Raw genomic sequence first — 12444 nt, forward strand, 5'->3', positions numbered from 1 at the left:
CTTCCCTGCTCCAGCCAGATCTGTTTCGCATATAATGCACTTCAGGTAAGATTTCATTCCAACTTACTCTATTGTGTAAGAAAATATTGCTGGTATGGGAATGCAAGCTGGTGCAGCCACTCTGGAAAACAGTGTGGAGGTTCCTCAAAAAACTAAAAATCAAGCTACCCTACGATCCAGCAATTGCACTACTAAGCATTTATCCACGGGACACATGTGTGTTGTTTCGAAGGGACACATGCACCCCATGTGTATAGCAGCGCTATCAGCAATAGCCAAAGTATGGAAAGAGCCCAAATGTCCACTGATGGATGAATGGATAAAGAAGATGTCCCCCAGGGAGGGGGACAAAACAGAAGAGGCTCATAAATATGGAGAACAAACTGAGGGTTACTGGAGGGGCTGTGGGAGGGGTGTTGGGCTAAATGGGTAAGGGGCACTAAGGAATCTACTCCTGAAATCATTGTTGCACTATGCCAACTCTTTGGATGTAAATTAAAAAACAAAAAACAAACAAACAAAACCAAAAACCTAAAATGGTCAGAAAAGAAAGAAAAAAAAGAAAAAGAAAAGAAAATATTGCTGGTAGAGTCCATCGGAAGCACTGGCGTCGATCTGTGTTACTGGCTGTGGGGCTCCAGCAGGTGCTCAAGGAATTGGGGACCTGAGAACATGGCACCGTGGGGAGCTGTCATTGCAGATGGTGCCCCAGAGGACGGGTCCGGCTAAGGGAGCCATCAAGTGCCCTCACGGCCAGCTCAAGAAGTGCCAACTCCCATCAGAAACGCTGCACTCTCACCCCCGCCCCCCGCGAAAAAGTCCTAACCGAATTGTCACCTGGAGGCGCCTTCCCTTGTGACGGTCCTGGGTGCCGGGAACTGAGGCTTTGGGGGAAAGCCCAGAAGTGCTCACAGAACTGAAGATCTCACCTTTTTTTTGTCCAGACGGGAGCCAAGATAACGGGCCTGGACCGAGGGCCAGCCTCGATCCAGATGGAAATCGCCCTGCTCTGTTCCTTAGTCAGGAACCCCCCCCTGCCCAAACGGAGCCCTGGTCCCCGCTTCCCCCCGGGGGCACTGTCGGAAGCACCTGCCGCCTCACTCCCTGTCACTTGTCAACTTCAGAGCAATCAGTCTGCTACTTAACACTTAACAGGCAAAGCACTCCGGCGGCTGCCTCCGATTTGTCTTTGTTAGCGCTAACAGGAGGTGGGTGCGGAGGTCTCATTGTGCCGGGCTCCCCGCCGATGCCGCACCTGGGGCCACGGTGCAATCACTCAGGCCCTCCGCAATCACCCAGCAGATTCTCACCTGGCAACGAAATTCAGCTCTAAGGAGCCGGCATGCCAGGGAACCTCCGGGAAGAAACCCCTCGCTGCTGCTGCTGTCTCCCCAACGTGCGGATCGTGGGCACACATATAGATTAGTGAGTCTGCTTAATAAACGCTGGCTGTGCTCAGAGCTGGGGATGGTGTGGGCAACAGACCATGACCCTACCGTCAGCGCCTAGTCGACGAGAGGCAGACACATCCGCAGATAATCCCCAGCAATGTTGGAGGTGCTGGAATAGAGGTGGGCACTCAACCTTGTTACAGAGGAGATCTCATCTCCCCCTGCCTGGGGTGGTCAGAAAGAGTCTCCAGGATTGGGACTTGGGAGGGTAGCCCAGGCCGTCAAAGGGCAAGAGGTGGGGCACAAAGGTTGCAGAAGGGACACTAGCTAAGGAAGCAGAGTGTGCAAAGGCCCAGGGGTGAGGAAGAGCCGGCTGAGCTAGGGGAACCGCAGGCGGATTGGCCTGGCTGGAATATCACTGAATGTACCATGTAGCCATTAGGTAACTCATTACCTGCTTCCCTTGTTCTCTCTTATGGATCGCCCACACTTTCCTTGACATCCATCCGATGACCTATTATTTACGTATCATCCATCCACCCATCCAACCATCCATCCAACCATCCATCTCTAGAAGTCTTCATGTCATGATGCAAAGCAGAATTGCCTCCAGAGCACTCTCTTGGCTCATGGGGTAGCAGATGCTTCACTCTTAGAGGGAAGTGCTCCTGCCTTGGGTACAAAGGTCTCCCAGCATTTCTAACAAGCACACAGCCCAGGGAGAGACAAAAGAGATCACAAACACTGCAGCCTATGATTTTATTAAATCACAGATCTGTTTCACGGTCAGGTCCCGGGACCGGACATGAAAAGGGTGGAATCAACTTCAGAGGGCCAGACCCGTTACTGAGGATTTGCTGTTGATGTGACCATGACCTTGGGACCAGCCTTCTCCTAACAGTAAGCTCCATGGAGGCAGGAGGGGTCTGTCCATCTATTACAGTTAGGGTCCATATTGCAAACTCAGTGAACGCATTAGGATGAATGAATGTATAAGGAGCCATGGGCAAGCTACTAAGCACTTTTGTTCCAGGCCTGCCCCACCCGGGACGCTGGTGCTGCCCTTAGAAACCACGCAGGGCCTGGGTCTCACTGACAGGTCACATGTGTTCATACAGGTCCGGCCTTAGAGAAGAGCTGAGCCACATACGACTGGCACGAGTGGGCAGGATCCGTAACTTCTCTGGGGCTGAGTTTTTTCAACTGTAAAATGGGATCAATCATATGTGTTTGTGGGATCAAATGATATTGTGGAGTTTCGGGAATTACAAAGTCCCACACTGACAATAGTGATTGTTAGTACATTTTATACGTGGATACAGTATTTCTACATATATTATGTATATTTGCTTCTGTCAAGGAGGAGGAAAAGTTTCAGAACCTCTCAGACACTTTTAGGCTTGTGACCTCACTCCTTTCAGAATTGTCTCCTTAGAATACTGGGAAAATCTATGTTTTTTTATTTTTATTTTTACTTATTTTTAATTTTTTTAAATGTTTATTTATTTTTGAGAGAGAGACAGAGTGTGAGTGGGGGAGGAGTGGAGAGAGAGGGAGACACAGAATCCAAAGCAGGCTCCAGGCTCTGAGCTGTCAGCACAGAGCCCGACGTGGGGCTTGAACCCACGAACCGTGAGATCATGACCTGAGCTGAAGTCAGACACCTACCGACTGAGCCACCCAGATGCCCCTATGTTTTTTATTTAAAGAGCATTTCCTTTATAACCTACAGAGCAAAATATTTCCAGAACAGTGCCCAGAATTTCGCCATCAAAGATTAACTTTTTAGGCAAAACCCTTAAGAAAGCTTTTTCAGTCTGATGCAAGTATCCTTCTTGGAGGGCTGCCTGTTGGGTTTTATAAGCTAACAACTGGGAGTGCGTGTGTATGTGTCATAAGAGGTGAGGGGAAGGTGCGAGGGAGAGACAGCCAAAAGTCAGCTAGAAGAACGGTGTCCTGTGAAAATGGATTCATTTCACCACTAAAGTGCATGTCTTTTTTTTTTCATTTTTAAAAATTAAAAAACAATTTTTTTTTTAGAGACAGAACAGAGCTCAAGCAGGGGAGGGGCAGAGAGAGAGGGAGACACAGAATCCGAAGCAGGTTCCAGGCTCTGACCTATCAGCACAGAGCCTGACACGGGGCTCGAACTCACAAACTGCGAGATCATAACCTGAGCTGAAGTCGGACCCCTAACTGACTGAGCCACCCAGGTGCCCCCCCCCCTTTTTGTTAAATGTTTATTTATTTATTTTGAGAGAGGGAGAGAGAGAGGGTGAGCAGGGGGGGCAGAGAGAGAGGAAGAGAGAGAATCCCAAGCAGACCCCCCACTCTTAGTGCAGAGCCAGATATGGGGCTCGATCCACGAACTTCGAGATCATGACCTGAGGAGTTCGACATTTATGGACTGAGCCAACCAGGCGTCCCTAAAAGGCATTGTCTTGATGAGCAAAGCAGATTAAGCAGTTCAAACACCTTCAGTGGATTCTTCACAACCTATTCCCCATGCCCGCCTTGGGATCTAAAGAATTCCTATAAGGAAGCTCAGGTAGGCAAAGGCCTTCAAAGGAGCTGGTAGGAGCCATTCTAGGTCCAGGACACCTGGATTAAATCAGGTGGGGCGTGGGCGTGGCCGTTGCTCCTTGGAGTTTGAGGCGGTGCCTGCATTAACTCCCTGGAGAAGCAGCCAGAAATGGAAGGAACAGAGCTGGCCCTCCCCCTGCCCCTGCCGCCCACTGTGGGGAGACCCCTATGCAAATTGCAAGATCCCCAGTGAGGGCCAGCCCTGTGTGCCAGAGGCCATCTGAACCCCTCCCTCACGGGGGGGGGTCTTTCTACACACTCTGGAACCCCCAAGAACAAATCAACCCCCCCCACCCCACCCCCGCCGAGCCCCGGTCCCTGCAGCCCCTTGGAAGCTGACTTTCCATCTCTGCTTCCTCTTTGAGGCCCTGGCTTCTTCGTCTCAGTGGTGTGGGGAATGACGACACTGTTGGTAACTGTCATTGATGGGGCCATGCCCACCCCCAACATAGTGGTCGTTGTCTGGATAAAACCCAGTGACACCAACCTTCTTAAACAAATGGGACAAACCGTGTCGTCTTTTTACTTCTTACTCAATTAGTCTGGTGGTCTGAAATCCAATCTGCTTGTGAGTATCATGGTAAAGGGGCATCTGAATTATGATGCCTGAAACCACCCCCCCAACTCCCTCAGAGATTCTGATTTAATGTCCCGAGAGCTGCCAGAAGCTTCAAAAAGCTTGCCGGATAATTCTTATGTGCAGCCAGGGCTGAGAACCACGGAGTTAGCCCAACACACACACACACACACACACACACACACACACACACACACACTGCTGTCTACAAAGCTTCAGACACACAAGCTATTTAGCTGGAATGGCTGTTCCTCTCTATTTCTTTCCTCTTGACTCCCTACATCTGAAGAATATTCCATTTTTTTGCATCTGTTATTTTATTTGATCCCCACCAGTGAGTTAGGAGGGAGACGCGTTTTAGCGGTAGAATGGACCCTTCCTCATAGGACTTTGGTCTTTCAGGATCATCTTTGAGCATGATCCCCTTGGCCTGGATAAGGGGAAAAGCAGGGTAAGCCCGGGGCCCTGTGCCCCCCACCCTGCCCCCAACCCCAGCGCTGACAGTTCAAATTGGGCGACTCATACCACTGTCAAACTTCAAGATATCTTTGTACCCAGCTCATCAGAAAGCAAACACTCAGGCACTTGAATAAGATAAGCAATTTGTGGCTTTGTAAAAAGTCAATGCAATTCAATTTAGACCTCTTTAAGGAGCACTACTGCCTCTCACATTTATTGTTTCCTTGTATAACCTGCTGCAAGAAGGGACTGCAGATTCGTCTTCTGTTTGCGAAGTGGGATGAAGTCGCTGCGATGAGTGACCTTCAAGAGCCACACAAAACTTACAAATGAAGCTGTCGCCGAGAAACCTCATTCTTGCCTCAGCTCGCAGCTTTCTTTCTTTATATAGCCTTGATGTTCCAAATGGCAGATTATAAAACTAGCTATTTTTTTCTTCCTAAATACAATGCTTTAATTTCTTGTCTTTTTTTTTTTCCTTTTTAACCAAGAGTGATGTTTCGAAAATGTAATCCCCGCTCTAATCTTTACCACTCCTGAAAGGGTCCATTTTTTTTTTAACCCACGAAAGCCTCTTTGGTGCCCAAGATGGGGTCCCTGGAATGTGCTTCTGTCTTCTTGGGCCGGATGTGGATTTCTTTTTCTGGTTTTGTTTTTTTCACTTTGTCACAGAACAAACTGCTCTTGGCTTCTCTTTACTTGCTCGTTTGTTGGTTTATTTAGAAAATGGGACCAGTTTAGTCCCACCTTGTCAGACAAGTCCAGGGCAAGTGTGAATAATAATAATAATAATTAGTAATAATAATAATGTTGTTGCTAATGATAGAGTATCTGCTCTGGGCCAGGCACTGTACTTGTTGTTCTGCATATGCTTTTTTAAAAAAAAAATTTCTGTTTATTTATTTTTGAGAGATAGAGCATGGGCAGGGAAGGGGCAGAGAGAGAGGGAGACACAGAATCCGAAGCAGGCTCCAGGCTCCGAGCTGTCAGCACAGAGCCTGACGCGGGACCTGAACTTATGAACCACAAGATCATGACCTGAGCCAAAGTCAGACACTTAACTGACTGAGCCACCCAGGTGCCCCACAGCATAAGCTTTTTTGTTTAATCCTTGCAACAACCCCATGAGGTAGGTATTACCAGCCACATTTTATTGATGAGGCTCAGAGAGATTATGTAACCTTCCCAAGGTTGCACAGCCAGTAAATGCCAAGGCCAGAGGTCAAGCCTATGCCTGGCTAAATCCTAAGCAAGACTTCATGGCTTCCGGGCCCCCCAGTGCTTCACATACATTATTTCCTCCTTCAATTCCTCACTCCTCAATTGTGAGAGCTTCTCAGGTGGGACTTTCTCCTATTAGAGTCTCTTCCTGGCCCATATCCCTGGGTCTTCAAAGCCACCCTATCTTGAAGGACTCATGGGAGAGGAAGGTGACACTTTTGAAGCTTTCCCTTTGTCTGCATTGTCCTTTCTATCTTAATTATAGGCTCCTGCAGGATTCTTAGTATCATAAGTTAATTGACGCGGTTTCACCCATATTAGAAGCTTCCTTTCCTCTCTTTCGTCACCTTCGTGGAAACCCCATCAACAGCTCCCTTGCCCCCGGCCACTCTGGCTCACTCTTGGCCCTAAGAAAACCATGGGGGTTGTAGGCACACGCCAATGCAGTCCCTGGGGACCAGAGGAGTCTGTGGCCATACATTTCCTTTTCTCCTTTTTGACTCAATCATCCTGGAACTGGCTCCAACATGACAGAGGCGAAAAGGTCCCCCTGCCATCTTCCCAGAACACCAGGATATTCAAAGACTGAAGCACCCCAGATTCACAAGGAGTTCAGTGCGTTAGAATACGATTACCAGTGAGGAGAAACACAGAAAATGCTGGATTGTGGATTTCTATCTGCTCTTTCTTCTCGTATCTTTTGTTTGGACTGAACATAGACCCAGGTACCTCTGACTCAGCTGCAGAACTGAACCTCACTCTTTAGTCACATCCTCGCTCGTGGGGGCCACTGCTCCCCGCCCCGTCGGGGGGCTGACACCGCCTTCCATTTTCTTCACAGCTTCCCCCCACCCCACCCCTGCTCTCCCCAGATCCTATTTATCATGAGCGTCTAGTTGCCATTGTTTTGTTTTCATTGCATTTATTTTCAAGGTTACTTTCTGTTTAGGGAAGATAATGTTTGTTTTCCATAAAGGATAGTGATCTAAAGTTTTAATTTTTAAAAATCGTACTTAGGCAAGAATAGGCAGTCCTATTAAAAAATACAAAGATATTCTTATGCAGGTATTAGGAGGAAGTGAAAAGAGTAGTGCAGAGGGTACAGAACTAAGGGTGGTGGCAGTTGGGGCCAGGTGGATGTGCTGGGGTCGGATGAGCAGGGAGTTAGAGGGAGGAATCTTGGGGATGCACTCTTTCCCTGGGAGCCTGGCTGGCTCGCATGTGACTCCAGCCCAGCCCCGGGCACAGATGTGGGAAACTGTCATGTATGCGGCACCTCTGAATTCTGGAGCCGGGATGGTTCCTGGCCATTTGGAGGGCTCCTCCTCAAGACAGACATCGGACTTGGTGCCTTCCCTGGGGTTTACAATGATAGGGGCCTTGAGTATGAGTTGTACGGGGCTCTGGGAAGCCCGAGTAACCTCTGTCTTTTTGCCCTTCAGAGCCCATGACTGAACTGCTATGGGGTTCGTCAATGGGGGGTCTGTGATGGCGGTCACATGGGGGAGCAGGCCATAGGAAGAAGGAAGGGAAGGCCAGGCTGTCCTCCGGAACCTCACACTTGAAAGACTCGCATGTTGAGCTGATGAACTGGAAGGAGAAATTTCAAGAAGGAAAAGTAAATCAGTGTGAGAGGGGCATTCAAAGTAGAGCCAGGATACAAACACAGGGGCGTACAGAGGCTATGTTTTTCCCATGTGGGTCCATAACAACTTGTCAGTTTTGGGCCAATCAAAATAACCATCACCCTGGGAAAATCGGTTTGCCAGATGTTGATAAAGTAGTTGTTGTCTGGACAGGCCAAGTGCGGAGGGAGGCTGCGTCGGCAGCAGGTGGGTGAGAGGACAGCTGAGTGGAGTAGCTGGAGGAGGTAAGAGGGACAAGCGAGGAGATGAGAGAAGCTCATAGACTGTGGGCATCTATGCCCACATAGAGGGAGGGGGCCTTGTCCCAGTCCCTGGGTCAGACACCATCCACCGTCTTCCTAATGCCTGTTGCTGTCTCTTCCTGACTAACAGAATCCGAATCTAATTTTGATCAGCGGTTTGCTCAGGCAACGCAACACGACTGGCCTGTGCCAGTCACGACAATTCTATGTGCCACTTTCCTAGATGCTCCTCTAGCTGGGGGAGGGACCTACCACGGAGCGGCGGCTCTGAAGAAGCTTTACTCTCCCGGCGAAAAGTTCAGATGCGGCTGGCGTTCTTTCAACCTTCTGTCTTTTTTCTGCCTTGAGCCCTGCTGTGGTTCCTAGACATTGTGTGGCCCTGACGTGGCAAGGCAAGCACATCCAGGGATGGCGGAGCGGAATGGTAGAACGAGATTGGGATGATGTCACTGGGCAGCTGCCCCAAACCCAGAGCAGCTCACCTCTGGATTTCTCCTTACATGAGATGATAGCCAGCGGTTACTGTCTTTACTGCTGAAGCTTGTCAAATGTTGTATTACTTGCAGCAGAGACAGCAGAGCCCCACTGAGGGGTCCCAAGCTGCCCAAAGTCACAGTGTTGATCATAGGTCTCCTTCAACAGATTTCAGGCTGTTTCTTGACACCCTCCACCCCTCACTGCAGGACAAGCCCTCACTGCCAGCCTAGTCTAGGCCTGTCCCACTAGCCCCCTTCTCAATTTCAGTGCTCCCCCTAGTTGGTTCTGTCTAGTATAGCTTTCCCAAATCCAGTTTTTCTGCACATCATCTCCCCACCCCCACCCTCATCATGGACCACAGTGGAGGCAGATTTAAAGGCAATGCCCTCTGCTTGAAGTCACCGTCCTCTCCCTGACTGGGTGTACCCAGCTTGTCTCCTCACTGCACCAACCCCCATGAGGACTATCCTTCTATCAGGTTTGGGCACCTCCATCCTCTGCCTTGATTCTTCCCCGCCTCTTCCATTTTCACTGGTGCTCATTCTATGAGTCCCGCCTCCTCCTTGAGGCCCACTCTGATGGCCTGTGGTCCTAACTCTCAGGATTAGACATTTGGGCATGAATTCTTTCTGTCTTAGCCCTTTATCTTATATTGTCTTTTAAATTTTTTATTAGCACTTCTCTGGGAGGAAGGCCTGGTCTTCTGCATCGTTGGACTGCTTTACAATTGCTAAGTCATGACACAGAGTTGGTGCTCAAAAGTACTTGGAAATTATACGATTGTATAGCATGTTCTAAAGTAACGTGTTAACGTTAAAGTGGCACATTAATTTGTAAAATTTGGAAAAGTTAAACAAAACTTCCAAACTGTAATATCAACACCCATGGAAATCTCTATTGGCATTTGGGCCTATTTCCTCTTAGCAGTTATTCTTCCAAAAATTGAAATATTAACACACTGATTTATTGGTAAATCTCTACTATGGGAAGAAGTAAAACTATGTACAGATGGTACAATCTCGTACATAGAAAATACTAAGGAATCCGCAAAACGACTGTGAGAACTGATGAACAAGTCCACAAGGTTGCAGGTTAGGAGATCAATATACAAAAATCAATTGTAATTCTATACACCAGCAACAAACAATTGGCAAATGCCATTAAGAACCAATTCCATGTGCAAAAGTGTCAAGAATAAAATACTTGGGAATAAATTGAACAAAGTGCAAGACTTGTACTCTGAATACTACAAAATACTTTGTAAAGAAATTAAAGAAGACTTAAGTGGAAAGATGTCCCATGTTTATGGATAGGAAAGCTCCATATTTCTTAGATGGCTATATTCCCCAAGCTGATCTGTAGGTTGAAGGTAAACAATTCAACCTACGGATCAGAATCTGTATCAGAATCTGGGATCAGAATCCCAACTGGCTTTTTTTTTTTTTTTTTGCAGAAATTAGAGTGTTGATTCTAAAATTCATATGAGAATGTAAGAAACCCAAGCTAACTAAAAACTATCTTGAAGAACAGATTTGGAGGACTCACCACTTTTTGGTTTCAAAACCTACTACTAAGCTATATAATCAAGAGAATGTGGTATTGGCATAAATACGGACATATAGAGCAGTGGAATAAAACTGAGATGGAAAAAAAAACCTTCACACTTATGGTCATTTGCTTTTCAATAAGGACACCAAGATAGTTCAGCTGGAAAAGAATTTTCAACAAATGGTGTTGGAACAACTGGAAAGCTACTTCCAAAAGAAAGAATGAAGTTGGGTTCCTTCCGTATACACAAAACTCAATATGGATCAGATATCTCAATTTAAGAGCCAAAATTATAAAACTTGTTGAAGGAAAAACATAGGAGTAAGTCTTCACAATCTTCTCTAAGAAGAGAAAGCCTTCTTAGATACAACTGTAAAGAAAGCACAAGCGAGAAAAAGAAAAACTAGATAAATTTGACTGAATCAGAGTTAAGGACTTTTGTGCTGCAAATGATATCACAAAAAGGAAAAGGCAACCCACAGAATGGGAAATTTGCAAAGCATGTATCTGATGAGTGGCTTGTATCCAGAATATATAAAGAATTCTTTTAATTCAACAATATAAAGAGAAATAAACCAATTTAAAAGTGGGCAAAGGATCTGAAAAGACATTCCTTCAAAGAAAATCTACAAATGGCCAACAAGCACATGAAAACATGTTCAATATCATTAACCATCAGGAAAATGCCAATCAAAACCACAATGAGATATCACTTCACAGCCAGTAGGGTGGCTATAATCAAAAACACAAGTAGTAACACGTGTTGACAAAGGCGTGGAGAAATTGGAGTCCTCCAATGCTGCTGGTGAGAATGTCAAATGATGCATCTGAGTTCGAAGACCGTTTGGCAGGTTTTCAAACAGTTAAGCGTAGAGTTGCCGTATCAGCTAAGAATTCTACTCTTACTTGTATACACAAGAGAAATGAACACTTATAGCCAAACAAATGTGAATATCAACATTATTCACCATAGCCAAAAAGTGGAAACAACTCAAGTGTCTATTAATAGATGGATGAATAAAATGTGGCATAGTCGTACAATAGAATATTAGTCAGCAGTAAAAAGTCTTAATGTATGCTATAACATGGAGGAACCTTGAGAACATCGTGTTAAATGAAAGATGCTAGTCGTTAAAAGGGTGCACATTGTATGATTCCACCGATATGGAATGTTTAGGATAGGCAAACCTGTAGAGACAGAAAATAGGTTAGGGGTGGCCCAGAGCTGGGGGTTAGGTGGAAGAATGAGAGTAATTCCGAATGGGTTCAGGCTTCTCTTTGAGGCGGTGAAAGTGTTCTAAAATTTACTGTTGCATAACTCTGTGAACATGCTAAAAAAAAAAAAATCTTTGAAGTGTAGATTTCAAATGGATGAATTAGATCATATGTAAAATAGATCCCAATACCTGCTAAAAGTATATTGCGGATAAGTTTCTTTGGTCGGTAAATACTCATTCAAAATGTACTTATGATGGCCACATAATATTTCATTATGCAAGGAAACCATATTTAGTTTAGTCAGAACTTTATTGACGGGCATTTAAATTGTTTTACTCCAGTGGTCAATACCGAGATGAACATTCTGGCATATAAACACTGTGTCCATTGATGGTTATTTTCTTAGGATAGATTCCTGACAAAGTTAAAGCTCTTTTCATAAATTGACAAATTATCCCAGAAATGGTTTACCAGCCACTGTGCCTAGGTCACCAGACCTCCTTCAACATGGAGTATTACCGGACAGACGTGCCTGTGCCGGTCCCGTGTGGGGAAACGGTAAGTCACTGAAGTTGATGTTTTGGTGTGTTTGCTGGCTTACTAACTAGTGACGTTACCCATTTTCTCAAACATATACTGTTTAAATTTTTCTATTTTTTCCTTTGTGAATTGACTGATCATGCCCTCTGCTCATTTATTTCTTGTTAATTTATAAGAACATTTTATGGTGTTAGGTATTAAAACTTTGTCATCATCATGGAAGTAGTCTTCTCAATTTGTCCATTTCCCTCTTAATTCTGTTTTGGTGTTTCTTGTCCCTGGGTGGCTCAGTCAGTTGAGCATCCGACTCTTGATTTTGGCTCAGATCATGATCCCAGGGTCGTGGGATCAAACTCTGTGTCAAGCTCCCCGCTGAGATTGTGGAGCTGCTGGGGATTCTCTCTTTCCCTCTGCCCTTCTCCCCCACACTTGCTCTCTAAAATAAAAAATAAAACAATAAAAATAAAGTGCAGAGGTTCCTCATTTTATGTAGTCAAATGTACTGATTTTATTTTGGTTTCTTGCTTTCTTTTTGTCCTTAG

This window comes from Panthera tigris, chromosome C1, assembly GCF_018350195.1.
Source record: "Panthera tigris isolate Pti1 chromosome C1, P.tigris_Pti1_mat1.1, whole genome shotgun sequence".
NCBI lineage: Eukaryota > Metazoa > Chordata > Mammalia > Carnivora > Felidae > Panthera > Panthera tigris.